Consider the following 15,000-nt stretch of genomic DNA (forward strand, 5'->3'; position numbering starts at 1 on the left):
AATATGATGAAAACTATTGAGAAAGATGAAAAGTTTTGAACGAACACAGTAGGAGCGATAAACCGATCCCTTAAAATAAGATATGAATTCTTGGAAAAGGAAAGTTCTTTTGGTACCTGTAAACATTCCATTAAATAAACATGTTTATAGCTGAAGGGCCGAAATTAAGCCGAGTCACGACTAGTGTGATCGATGAAATGAAGAAGTCTTATTAACCCTTTTTGTGGATGTGGAAGGTATTGAAAGCTGATCAGAAGGATTGAGTCCATCTTTTTTATTCTATCTGTTAGTGAATATTGTCTTATTAATCCTCAGTGCTTGCAAGCACAATCAAAGAAACTACGAAATACACTGCTTTCACCGACTGCGTGCACGGACAATTGAAGAAAGTAGGAGATACTTCACTCCCAAGAAATATAATTAATTTCCTTATTGCGTGCATGCACAATTGAAGAAAGTAATTAGGAGATACTTGTCTCGGGAGAATTATAATTAATTTTCTTATTGCGTGCATGCACAGGCGAAGAAAGCAATTATAAAATCCTTCAACAGGTGAGAGTTCTCTTCAGGTGAGGCTTTCAGTTCTCGATTCGCAGTTCGAAGATCAAAATCAAATGGAGAGAGAGAGAGAGAGAGAGAGAGAGAGAGAGAGAGAGAGAGAGAGAGAGAGAGAGAGAGAGAGAGCCACTGATGTTTTTAATTAGGAGCCCGGGGTAATCACTTGTGCATTAATTGGGACTCAATGCTGCGCTGTAAATAGATATTTGAGAAGATTTGATGGGATTTTCGAAGAAGAGCTTCTGATGAGATTGCCTGATGAAATTATCTGTTAATTAACTTGTTATCATGATTGCTCGATACATTTTTAAAATTCAAGGCTTGAGAAAGTTATACATAGACATAAAATAATCAATAGATTTTTACGTCCCTATAAATTTCTCGGATGTGAGAAGCCTTGTAGATAGGTATATTTTTGTAAAGTTTAAAGAAAGTAATTTACACACACTTACACAAATAGGGACGTATTTGTGCAAGGGTGTCTTTTATTTAATTTGAAGATCATATCTGTAAAATAAGTCCAGTTATTATATTAAGTTAAGTATACATTAGTTTTACCGGACCACTGAGCTGATTAACAGCTCTCCTAGGGCTGGCCCGAAGGATTAGATTTATTTTACGTGGCTAAGAACCAATTGGTTACTTAGCAACGGGACTTACTGCTTATGGTGGAATCCGAACCACATTATAGCGAGAAATGAATTACTATCACCAGAAATAAATTCCTCTAACTCTTCATCAGCCGGCCGGAGACTCGAACTCGGGCCTAGCGAGTGCTATTCCTCAGCGCTACCGACTCTCCCAACGAAGAGCTTTAGTTACCCTCATAAAATATAAACCAAAGCAATAAAATACTGAAATTACTCAGTAATTAAACGTATTCGAAAGTAATCTGAAAATTAAATGTAGAATTGATATACATGTCATGATGTTAGAGTAGGCTTAGAATTGTAACTGTTGTCACAGCATTAAGCTAAAATGAACCACCTGGCCTTAGTAAAGCTGCCTCCGTAAAGAACAGGCGCATTCAGAAAGCTCTTTCAAAACACAATGACTTTTTATATAACGAGAAACAAACTCGACAAAAAAGAAAAAAAAAAAATGTTTGCTTTCCCAGGCGAGGAAGTCCATTTGAGTTATTTGAGTGTATTACCCCGACGGCTCAGATGCATTGCTATGCTTAAAATACACAAAAAAACACACAAAATTTAGAATAAAAACACGTTATTTTGAAGTCTGGAACGTCGATTAACTCTCGCTATCGTCTGTCGGGGCAAAGGCAGAGAAACTCTTTTGGGGAAGTCTGAAAGAAGTGAAGTTTTTCATTCACTGGCTGCAGTTTAAAAGGTCTTTTGGCCGAGGTTACGTTTATTCTCACTTGGTTGAAATTGCTATTTGACTTTTATGTACTCGGTATCCTTTGCAGGTTCCATCAGCTCATTATTTGTTTATATTGGTTGGTACGTATTGTAATTGCACACACACACAAATTATATATATACAGTATATATATATATATATATATATATATATATATATATATATATATATATATATATATATATATATATATATATATATATATATGTATATATATATGCAATGTTTGAACATTGCAACGTTCAAACAGTGTTTGATAGACCTTTTTATTTTCACATTATACTGTTATATTACAGTAAAAGACATTCATATATATATTATATATATGTATATATATATATATATATATATATATATATATATATATATATATATATATATATATATATATATATATATATATAAACTGACGACATTGTTATACACACAAACCACTAAAAACAAATGAAGAGCGGAATAAACAAAAAGAGCTAAGAGAAATCATTCACACGAAATGCTGTATAACAATTTCAGCCCAGTGAGAATGAACGTAACCTCCCGAAAACCCTTTTAAACTGCAGCCGGTGAATGAAAAACTTCACTTCTTTCAGACTTCGCCAAAAGAGTTTCCCTTTGCCCTTGCCCCGACAGACGATAGCGAGAGTTAATCGACGTTCCAGACTTCAAAATAACGAATGTTTTCATTCGGGTTTTTTTCTTTTAAGCGTAGAAATGCACCAGAGACGTCGGGGGTAATACACTCAAATAACTCAAATGGACTTTCTCGGTTTGGAAAACAAACTCTCGACGTTTATTATGGAAGAAACAGTCATATTTATGCGCATGCGTAATGGCCGACCACCGTTTTCGTTTCTGCATTGTCTTTTGTTAAGTTTGTTTCTCGTTATGTAGATTTCCTTGTAGTGTGGAAGATTTCGCTGGGAATATAGCGAAATACAAACATAAATAACTATGTAAGTATTTATCTTAACATTACTTTAAACTGATTGCCAAGTTTATAGTATACTGTAATATAAAATGTCCACACATTTTGAAAGGTGTCTCTCTCTCTCTCTCTCTCTCTCTCTCTCTCTCTCTCTCTCTCTCTCTCTCTCTCTCTCTCTCTCAAGTGATTGCGAAGTTTATATACTGTAATATAAAATGTCCACACATTTTGAAAGGATTAAACTCTCTCTCTCTCTCTCTCTCTCTTTCTCTCTCTCTCTCTCTCTCTCTCTCTCTCTCTCTCTCTCTCTCTCTCTCTCTCTCTCTAAAGTGATTGCGAAGTTTATATACTGTAATATAAAATGTCCACACATTTTGAAAGGAATCAACTCTCTCTCTCTCTCTCTCTCTCTCTCTCTCTCTCTCTCTCTCTCTCTCTCTCTCTCTCTCTCCTTGATCTTGGACTCTCTCTAATGAAAACTCTTGTCGAGGAAAAAGAAAGGCATAAATAAAGTGTAAAGATAAATAGATGTGTATCCTCATCCATCGCTTCTAATAGCACTTAGCTTCAGATGAAATTATCAGTTGAAGATTATCCTGCTTAGCGATGTGGCCTGCCTTCAGGTAATTTCACTGACGACGCAGTTATTATGATTATTGACCTCTTCTTTAGTAAGTGGGAGTCTTTGGTGGTATTATTTGTTTTTCTTTAATTTCTGACAGGGTTTATTGCGCGTGGAAAGGTCTGCGAAGGTGGGTGCGGATGTTGTATATATATATATATATATATATATATATATATATATATATATATATATATATATATATATATATATATATATATATATATATATATATATATATATATATATATATGTATATATATATATATATATATATATATATATATATATATATATATATATGACTCTTCATTGGATATACTAAGAGAAGCTTTCTCTTTGTTCTTCCCCTTGATGAGGAATCTCTAAATAATAAAAAAAAGAAAATTATTAATGGAAATACAAATATACAAATATACAAATATACACGCCCACTCACACACGACTTTAACCAATACGGAATGATCACCAATATTTTCACCTCCTTCCCATAACCGGACTGTCATAAAACATTATTTGTGAGGTGGACGCTATCACAATATATAATGTCAACAGATAACGGTGCAGACGTGGTCGCTATAATGCGACCATTCCCGTCTCCTTTAAGCGACATGGTCGGATGGACGTTTGGCCATGCCTGGAATTTGAAAGTTTTGAGTTTATGTGTATTGCTTATGAATGTTGAAAATGGAAGACGGCCATGTTTTAGAAGTCTGGAGACTTTGACGCGGATGCTTTCATGTGAGAGAGAGAGAGAGAGAGAGAGAGAGAGAGAGAGAGAGAGAGAGAGAGAGAGAAGCTTTCAGTTTTATCAGTAAGTGACTCACACCTCTGCTAATTACTAAGATTATTATGGTATTAACTTCTCTCTCTCTCTCTCTCTCTCTCTCTCTCTCTCTCTCTCTCTCTCTCTCTCTCTCTCTCTCTCTCTCTCTCTCTCTCTCTCTCTCTCATTTGAGAGACCTGGATTCTGATTCCGATGTAATGAAGAGATATATTTCTGTGGGATGCGTGCTCACATGTTGATTAGTTCCAAAATATATATACATATGTATATATTTATATATATATATATATATATATATATATATATATATATATATATATATATATATATATATATATATATATATATATATATATGTTTGTGTATGTATATATTTATACATACATATGTGTGTGTGTGTATGTTCTTTTATAATCATTCGTGCGAAATTCCCGTATTTGGGTCTTACCACGCATATATTTCTCTCGTCACCAAATAATGTACAATCCATTACAAGAAGCACCCTGGAGACTGCTTAACAACATGAAACATTAATTACTCTCCCGAATTTAATAACTCATTGCATTAATGGCGACAGTAATTGCATTCATTATGCAAAAAGTTGCTTGCAAATTATTCGTAACAAGATTTTAGGGGATGCACTCGTCAAGACACGCACTGCATAGACACATTTGTTCCACTCTAGAAATTGTTTGAGATTAAATGAGAAACTCAGGCTGTTTACGAAATTGTATAGGAAATTATTTAAGATTAAATGACAAACTCGGGTGATTTAAGAAACTGTATAGGAAATTATTGAAGATTAAATGAAAAACTCGTGTTATTTACGAAATTGTACAAGAAATTATTTAAGATTAAATGGAAAAATCAGGCTGTTTACGAAATTGTATAGGAAATTATTTAAGATTAAATGACAAACTCAGGTCATTTAAGAAATTGTATAAGAAATTATTGAAGATTAAATGAAAAACTCGTGTTATTTACGAAATTGTACAAAAAATTATATAAGATTAAATGGAAAAATCAGGCCATTTACCAAATTGGATAGGAAATTATATAAGATTAAATGACAAACTCAGGTCATTTAAGAAATTGTATAGGAAATTATTGAAGATTAAGTGAAAACTCATGTTATGTACGAAATTGTACAGGAAATTATTTAAGATTACATGAGAAACTCAGGCTGTTTACGAAATTGTATAGGAAATTATTTAAGATTAAATGAGAAACTCGTGTTATTTACGAAATTGTATAGGAAATTATTTAAGATTAAATGAGAAACGCAGGCTATTTCCGAAATTGTATAGGAAATTATTTAAGATTAAATAAGAAACTCAGGCTATTTACGAAATTGTATAGGAAATTATTTTAGATTAAATGAGAAACTCAGGCTATTTACGAAATTGTATAGGAAATTATTTAAGATTAAATGAGAAACTCGTGTTATTTACGAAATTGTATAGGAAATTATTTAAGGTTAAATGAGAAACTCAGGCTATTTACCAAATTGTATAGGAAATTATTTAAGATTAAATGACAAACTCAGGCTGTATACGAAATTGTACAGGAAATGATTTAAGATTAAATGAGAAACTCAGGCTTTATTTATAGGAAGTTATTAAATTGTATAGGCTATTTACGTTATTTAAGATTAAATGAGAAACTCAGGTCATTTAAGAAATTGTATTGAAAATTATTTAAGATTAAATGGGAAAATCAGGTTATTTAAGAAATTGTCTAGGAAATATTTTAAGATCAAATGACAAACTCAGGTTATTTAAGAAATTGTATAGGAAATTATTTAAGACGAAATGAAAAACTTAGGCTATTTACGAAATTGTATAGGAAATTATTTAAGATTAAATGACAAACTCGGGCTATTTACGAAATTGTATAGGAAACTATTTAAGATTAAATGAGGAAATCAGGTTTAAAAAAAAAAAATTGTATAGGAAATTTTTTTAAGATTAAATGAGGAAATCAGGTTTTTAAAGATATTATTTAAGAAATTAGTTAAGATAATATTTACGATTGCATTACAAACTCAGGCCATTGAAGAAATTATTTAAGAAATTATTTAGGATTAAAAGAGAAACTTCTGAAATATATGAAATTATTTAAGAAATTATTTATGAGTCAATGAGAAACTCAGGTTATTTAAGAAATTACATAAAGCATAAACATGGTTGTAAATACAGTGGAAGTAATTGTTCATTATCAATATACTTTATACTTTAGAGTTTGTAAATGTTTAAAAATTTGACTTGAAAAAGAAAATATCAATGTAAGATTGGACATAAAAGAATTGCAGCTTTTCAGCTGTTTTTGAAATAAGAAATAGACATAAAATATCTTTTTTTTGTATTGTAATCAGTTCATTTAATGAAATACACATGCCTCTGTATAATTAAACAAGATAAAAGTAAAATGCATTTCCTATTATTCTGATAATATCAAATATAGTATACAATATAAATCAATGCATCATTTACTTTTACTTATTTTGAAGAGGGGCTCATGGTTATGAAAATAGTTACGCAGGGGTATATGCACACACACACACACGAACACACACACACACACACACACACACACACATATATATATATATATATATATATATATATATATATATATATATATATATATATATATATATATATATATATATATATATATATATATATATATATATATATATATATATATATATATATGTATATACATATATATGTATGTATATTTTATACATATATATGTGTTGTGTGCATATACTCCTGTTATTTTATTTTGTTTTTATATAAGATTTTAAGTTAAATTTTTGTAAATTACAGCCTTGAAGATGCAATGAGATATTGCGACACGCCGTCGGCAAAATAAACTGTTTTTTTACATACGTGCTGCCTGTTCCTGGATGCCCCCTTGTTATAGCTACTATCTATCTATATATATAGATATATATACAGTATATATATATATATATATATATATATATATATATATATGTGTGTGTGTGTGTGTGTGTGTATGTATGTATGTATATATATATATATATATATATATATATATATATATATATATATATATATATATATATATATATATATATATAATATCTTGCAATATTTCGGACAGCAAATATTTCGGACTAATTATGTCAGGTGATTGCTCATCAAGGCCCCTCGTTTCCAAATCTGAATTCATATTGAATCCTTCATTCCAGCCCTGTTGTTATGTCTTCATTTGCCTGGTGTTTAATGTAATTAACCCCCCAGAGACAGCCAATTTTCCCGTTTGCCTCAGATAATTAACAAACAAATAGCTTAGTTACCATAGAGAACGTGTTGTTTGTATCACACACACACACACATATGGGTGTGACCGATCCATTTTTGTTTGCAAAAGCTAATGGGTTAGTCAGCCTGATGATCTTATGTAGCCCAGGTCAAATAAAACTGTAAGAAGGTGGCTCAGAAGAACAGAAAAATAAGAAAAAAAAATCTCGCTGCTGATTGAAAGTTTTATCATTTTACTTTGGCAACTTACCGTAGTTGCCATTGTACGATAACTAAGCTCGCCTGCAATCTATTATCCAAAATTAGGATTAATTTAAGTGTTTTAACTCTTTAGTTACGTTTTCAGCGGAGTACTGTTCTCATTCATAAAACGTGTTTAATATGTGTTAGCTTTCTTCGCATGCCTCTTTGATAGACATTCAGTGAGTTTTTAATGTATTTCTTAAGTGACAATTCAATAAGAAAATTTCAGTGCATTGACTGCACCAGAAATAATCTCCACGAAGTGAATTGTTTGGGGAAAGTCTTAGGAACGTAAACGTTAAAATTACAAGATACTCTATCCCTTTGTGATATCTCCAAGGCAATAAAATACTGCATACTTTGATCTAAGGTTCATAGCAGTGCGTGTTAAGTAGGTAAGGGACTCGGTGTCTCGACCATCCCTTACATAATCTTCATTATTATAGACTAGGTACATTAGCTATTTCTTAAACCAGCGTCATATAAATTTGTGTATTCTTTTCTGGGGTGGATAGCGCTCTCAAAAAATTTTATTGTGGCGTGAAAACTAGCTTGATATTTTTCCCCTTACGTTGCGCTGTGAGCAAAGTTTATTTACCTATCTACGTATTACAGCAAAGCATTATAATTTTCCTGTCATTATTATTATTATTATTATTATTATTATTATTATTATTATTATTATTATTATTATTATTATTATTATTACACAAAAGTAAAACCCGTAGTATTCACCTTCAATACTACATGAGTGAAAGAGGATGTACTACCTATATTATTATTATTATTATTATTATTATTATTATTATTATTATTATTATTATTATTGTTGTTGTTGTTGTTGTTGTTGTTGTTGTTGTGAAAAAGAAAACCAACTGTCTAAGTACGAAATCTTCCAACAAACAAAACGCATACACGTAAATAAGAAATAGCATTACATCCGACCAAAAAAAAAAAAACTTCGCAAATAAAGATGGAAAAAATCTGTCAACCAAACAAAAAAATCTTACCAGACCTTACCTCTTCCCTCTTCCCTCTTACCTCTTACCTCTTACCTCCCCAGTGATGACGTGGACATTATTCGGAGATCCTTTCTTCGCCCAAAGTCGCATACCGCTTTCCTTCGAGTCCTGAAGGATACTTGAGAATCTCCAGCCTCAGTTTTTCCTTACATCAGCCATGGAGATTTCATCTTCTTTCTTGGAACGTGTATTTTTTTTCTCTGCCTCCAGTCTCCCATTTATTTTTCCAGGACAAATGCTGGAAGATTCTCTCGCTTGTATTTCTTCTCAGGATTTTTTTTTTGTCTGGCTTTTTTTTTTATGTAAGCAGGGATTTCTGGACGAATCTTTATGTACGTGGGGATTTTTGTATCGTCAGAAATGACTTAGCCTCCTTATTGCATGCTCGCGAACGTTGTTTTTAATGTTAAATAGAAATATAAGCCGTTTTTCATATTTCACATGTTAATTTGACTCACATTTTAATTATTTTAAATCAGTGTTTATTATATAAAAAATGACGGTGTCAAGTTTACATTCTAAAATATATTTGAATCTGATAATATATATATTATATATATATATATATATATATATATATATATATATATGTATATATATATATATATATATATATATATATATATATATATATATATATATATATATATATAATTGTGTGTATATGCATATGTACTGTATGTGTATATATACTACTCGCATGGGCTCACACATCATAAATAAAAACATTCGCGTGGGCACGCACGCTTGAACTTATATATATTTATGCATATTCACAATATCGTCTAGAAATTAAAACAATAAGATAAGAAATTCGCAACTTATTTCGAGCCTCTATTTGCGTCATCTCTCTCTCTCTCTCTCTCTCTCTCTCTCTCTCTCTCTCTCTCTCTCTCTCTCAAGATGAAATTTCAAAAGTGGTCCTGAGAGGAATGAGACGAACACAGTTGAAAATATAAATTGATGTTTAGATAAAATCGGTAAGTGAAGTCCTGTGTACAATCGAGGATCGATAAACAGTATAGTTGGAAGAGAGAGAGAGAGAGAGAGAGAGAGAGAGAGAGAGAGAGAGAGAGAGAGAGAGAGAGAATAAGAAAAATTATGAAAACGAAATGAAAATCTGTCGACAACACCGATAAAATGGTGTGAGACAAAATAAAATAGAACAAAACGATATTCTGTATAAAGAGTAATATCATGAAAAACGCTCTTAACTGAAAAGAAAATGAAAAATACTGAAGAATTAAATACCTTTCCGGAGGGTGCGAGACTGACAGTAGTCAAATGCATGTGTAAAACATCTTTTTGTTAATTCCTGGCGACATTTCAAGTGATGAAAAATAGAGTATTTTCTCTTACAAGAAAAATTGAGTATCCTCTCCTACAAGATTTCGAAATGACTGGCATTAGGAGGTGAAGCATAAAAGAAATGTATAAAATTGAGAATATTAAAAAGAAGGAATTACCTTTGAACTGAACTCTAATGTCAAATGAGAAATGAAAATATATATGTGTGTGTTTATGTATAAATAAATATATATATATATATATATATATATATATATATATATATATATATATATATATATATATATATATATATATATATATATATATATATATTAACTTATTCACATACACAATTGTTCTGTGCATTAGTGAAATTGCTAAAAGGACCTCATTCAAACTGGATGGTATCTAATGGAGTATTTATTCAGAAAAAGTTACAAGCTTTTCTTGGACAAACAATCCACATTGTACGGATACTTGATAATGTGGACCGTTTGTACTGTTTGTCCAAGAAAGCTTGTAACTTTTTCTGAATAAATACTCCATGAGATACCATCCAGTCTGAATGAGACCCTTTTAGTAATATATATATATATATATATATATATATATATATATATATATATATATATATATATATATATATATATATATATATATATATATACACACACATACACAAACATCATCAAATTGCTTGATTCATTAAAAGCACTAATCACCATTCTGACACATCCTGTGACTGTCCCCTAAAGCTAATGAAAGTTAAATAAGAAGCCACATCCCACGGCATCACAGAAAACACAATAAGAGAGGTGGATAAGGTTGACACGTTACCCGGACTACCTTTCAAACGTGTTGTCATAGAGATGTAAAGTAGCGTACCTATGGTAAACATGTTTGGTCTCAGCGATTTCTCAGAACGCCTTTCAGTCGCATATCACGGTCGTAAATCATTCCTGAATAATCATGTGAGCCTCGCAGTGCGTATGCAGTTAGTGGGGCAGACTAGGATTGATTGAGTGGTTTATTATTATTATTATTATTATTATTATTATTATTATTAGTGGGAATTTTGTCTCATAGACACGTAACCGTGTGTGCCTTGAAAATACATTTTAACCCTTACTTATATCACAATCATTTACATATATATATATATATATATATATATATATATATGTGTGTGTGTGTGTGTGTGTGTGTGTGTGTGTTATCATGGACTTTATTTTAATTAATTATTATTATTACAATTATAATTATTGTCTTTAGTTTTAATTATTAATATTATAAATCTTTATCAACTTTGAAAATACTAAAATAACCCTTAGTTTGATAAGGAAGACATCAGAAACTAGACTGGAAAGCATAGAACATTAAAGTAAGTTTAAACAAAATAAGTCTGTAACAAAAAGTATAGCGGAGAGAGAGAGAGAGAGAGAGAGAGAGAGAGAGAGAGAGAGAGAGAGAGACAAAAGGAAACATGTTTCAGCATCCCAGCAAATGTTTCTGCTCGACGCCTTTGATGTCCTGCTGGACAAAGGAAGGAGAGGAAAATTTATGCTAATAAGGATGTCGGGAGAGAGACGGGAAACAGAGTGTGACAAGGCATCCCGGCTTCTTGCTAGTTTGTGTATGCAGGAACGTGGTCATTTAATGTGGAAGAATTTTTAAAAGCGACTTAAGAGAGGCAAAAAATGTTTCTCGTGGCGTGTCCAGGGAAGAAAATGTAAGTCCATGAAAAATTAGTGGTGGAAGCATTCTCAATGAGGTACTTCTTCATATAAGTTTAAATATAAAATAAGAATAATAAAAGAAATTGCGTTTGAGAATATGAATGCCAAATGGAAATATTTAGATACTGTGCATATAGAATAAATCAGAATAATTGCTCAAGATTGTTATAAATCAATGTTGCAGTAGGGCGTATACAATGAACTTCAAAAGCAAAGGATAATTCTAAAATAATTAAGTAGCATTACGTATCGTCCTCGTAATAGACATAATATACCATTACTAGTGTTTTAAAAAGACGGTATTGAATTTGTCATTCTACTGAATTAACATCATACCTTCTTTTATATTCAGTATGTGCAGAACGCTTAATGAGTTTTGTTGCTAATTGCATGTTCCGTGCATATGCAAGGTTATATGCAGTTGTCAATATCATCCTTCAGCGTCAACTTAGAACATGATGTGTGATTATATATATATATATATATATATATATATATATATATATATATATATATATATATATATATATATATATGTGTGTGTGTGTGTGTGTGTGTGTGTGTGTGCGTGTGTGTGCGTGTGCATGCCGTTTGTGTGTATGTATTTGTGTACAGACAAACAGACAGACGGACAAACAGATTAGATGATTCTCGTCATTCCTCGAATTGAGCTTTAAAACTTATTTAGGATTAAATAAAAATTATATGAAAACTACTGGAAGTGGATATGAATGTTAAAGTGTAGAGCCGAGGCTTATATAGTTACATGATGTGTAGGAAACAAACTTTCCGCTAAGATACACTCCATTCTAAAGCACACCTGTTAGAAACCAGTTTAGAAAGCGTGTTATACACGACACGAAATAGGGATTTAGTCAGTCTTTTTGTTAAAAGAGAGAGAGAGAGAGAGAGAGAGAGAGAGAGAGAGAGAGAGAGAGAGAGAGAGAGAGACGTGTATCACATAGGGTAACAACTAAGCAAAATTCGTCTAGAATTATAATGACAAAAAGAAGCATTTATTAATCCATTTTTTGCCAGATATGGAGCAGTGTTCAAATTTTTATGACATTTATTTTTCTTCATTAAATCCGTGTTAGCAGAAACATAACGAAGTCAATTAATAAAAGATTAATATACTAAAGATTACTAAAAGATAATTGACAAAAATAGAAGGTGATTTACAAAGATGAACGATAATCTACAAAGAGAAAAGATAATTTACAAAGATAAAAGATAATTTACAAAGATAAAAAGATCATTTACAAAATAACAGATAAAAAAGACAATTTACAAAGATAAAAAAAGAAAATTTACAAAGATAAAAGGAAATTTACAAAGGTAAAAGAAAATTTACAAAGATAAAAGATAATTTACAAAGATAAACGATAATTTACGAAGACTATTCCCGCCATCGGATTTTGTCAACGAAGAGTGACGGTACGCAATATCAAGTTGAAACACAGCAGATTAAAATTCATGGAAAATTAAGGAAGGAAACAGAACTGAACCCGCAGGAACGAGTATTCCTATGAATCGTAGACATTCCAGGCATGAACTCAGAGAACATTATTTTTTTTTGCAGGGCCAACAAAGCAAGCACTAAATGACCTTGAAAGACGTTCCTGCCAAGCAATAACGCCGTCATTAATTCCGGTTATTACCCGGAATATCTCCTTTATGCTTCCTCTATTGCCTCTTCTTCTTGTGAGGGAACCTCATTTCCTCACTGTTCATGACCGCGAATGCAAGAAGTGTTGATCATTGTCGTCAGCCGTGAATTCTTTCCGCTACAGTGAAGAAGAATTCAGTTTGCTTTCGCAGAGAGAGCTGCACGCTACAATCGTCTTTAAATGATTACACCTGTTCTGTATATGTATACATACATGCATAATATATATATACACTGTATGTATATTATACACTGAGAATCATACAAACACACACAGTTTATAACCCTATTTCAGTGCAACTTTTAAAGTAACGTCTCCTGCCAAAGAAGACAATCCAGTACTGAAAACTACTGCATTTGGATCCGAGTCAAAACTTACTCAGGAATTGCAATGGAATCTAGATCACTGGGCTGAAGGTATTTCGTGTGTGTGTGCGCTGGAAAGCTCTCTCTCTCTCTCTCTCTCTCTCTCTCTCTCTCTCTCTCTCTCTCTCTCTCTCTCTCTCTCTCTCGCTAGAATACTTATAATCGAAAGGATTCATTTACATTGGCGAAATCAACGAGAGAATAATCACTTCGCTAATTAGATGCCCTTTACTCAGTAGGCCGTGAAACTAAAACTCTCTCTCTCTCTCTCTCTCTCTCTCTCTCTCTCTCTCTCTCTCTCTCTCTCTCTCTCTCTCTCTCAATGATGATGAGGGAATTTTCAGCCTCGATGATTCCTTTCTCACGCAACGTTCGGAGGAATATCATTTTAAAGAACGATTTCGTCATTCTTTTGATCCCCGGAGAACAGATGACGGTAGAATCAATCCCACTGAACGGACCAGGCCTCCAATAATGCAGGTATCTGTTTGACTCGCATTCGATCCCTTGCAGCGTTTGAAAACAATTCGATATTTAAAAGAAAAAATCTCCTGGAATAACAGAGACGATAACACGGTTTTACTCTTTTCACGAAGATTTAATAATTGAGAAATCAGTTTTATGTGAGAACGACCTGTGAAGGCGTTTGGTAGAATTTAAAAATAAAAGGATTTTTTTTTATCTTCAACAATATCATTCTTGATCATGAGAGTTACGTTAAAACGGGCAGTTTTTTATATCAGAAGGTAACTGAATGTTCAGTGAACTTTTTTATTCAAAAGAATAAAATATATTTATTTCATTTTTAAGCAAAGCTATTTATTCAAGCAAAAAATATTAACACTGAAAGAATCTTACATAGCTTCGATAATTCTCAGAACGTGTTTTCCTTCAGGCAGAATCAAAACTGTTTATTGGTTTGCTGACATAAACACATCAGTGTCATTTCTGCTGTGGTATATTATAGCCTTACGCGATAAACAATAATAATAATAATAATAATAATAATAATAATAATAATAATAATAATAATAATAATAATAATAATAATAATAATAATAATAATAATAATAATAATAATAATTCTGCCTCTATAATCGACATGT

This window comes from Macrobrachium rosenbergii, chromosome 21 (genome assembly GCF_040412425.1).
Source record: "Macrobrachium rosenbergii isolate ZJJX-2024 chromosome 21, ASM4041242v1, whole genome shotgun sequence".
Classification (NCBI taxonomy): Eukaryota; Metazoa; Arthropoda; class Malacostraca; order Decapoda; family Palaemonidae; genus Macrobrachium; species Macrobrachium rosenbergii.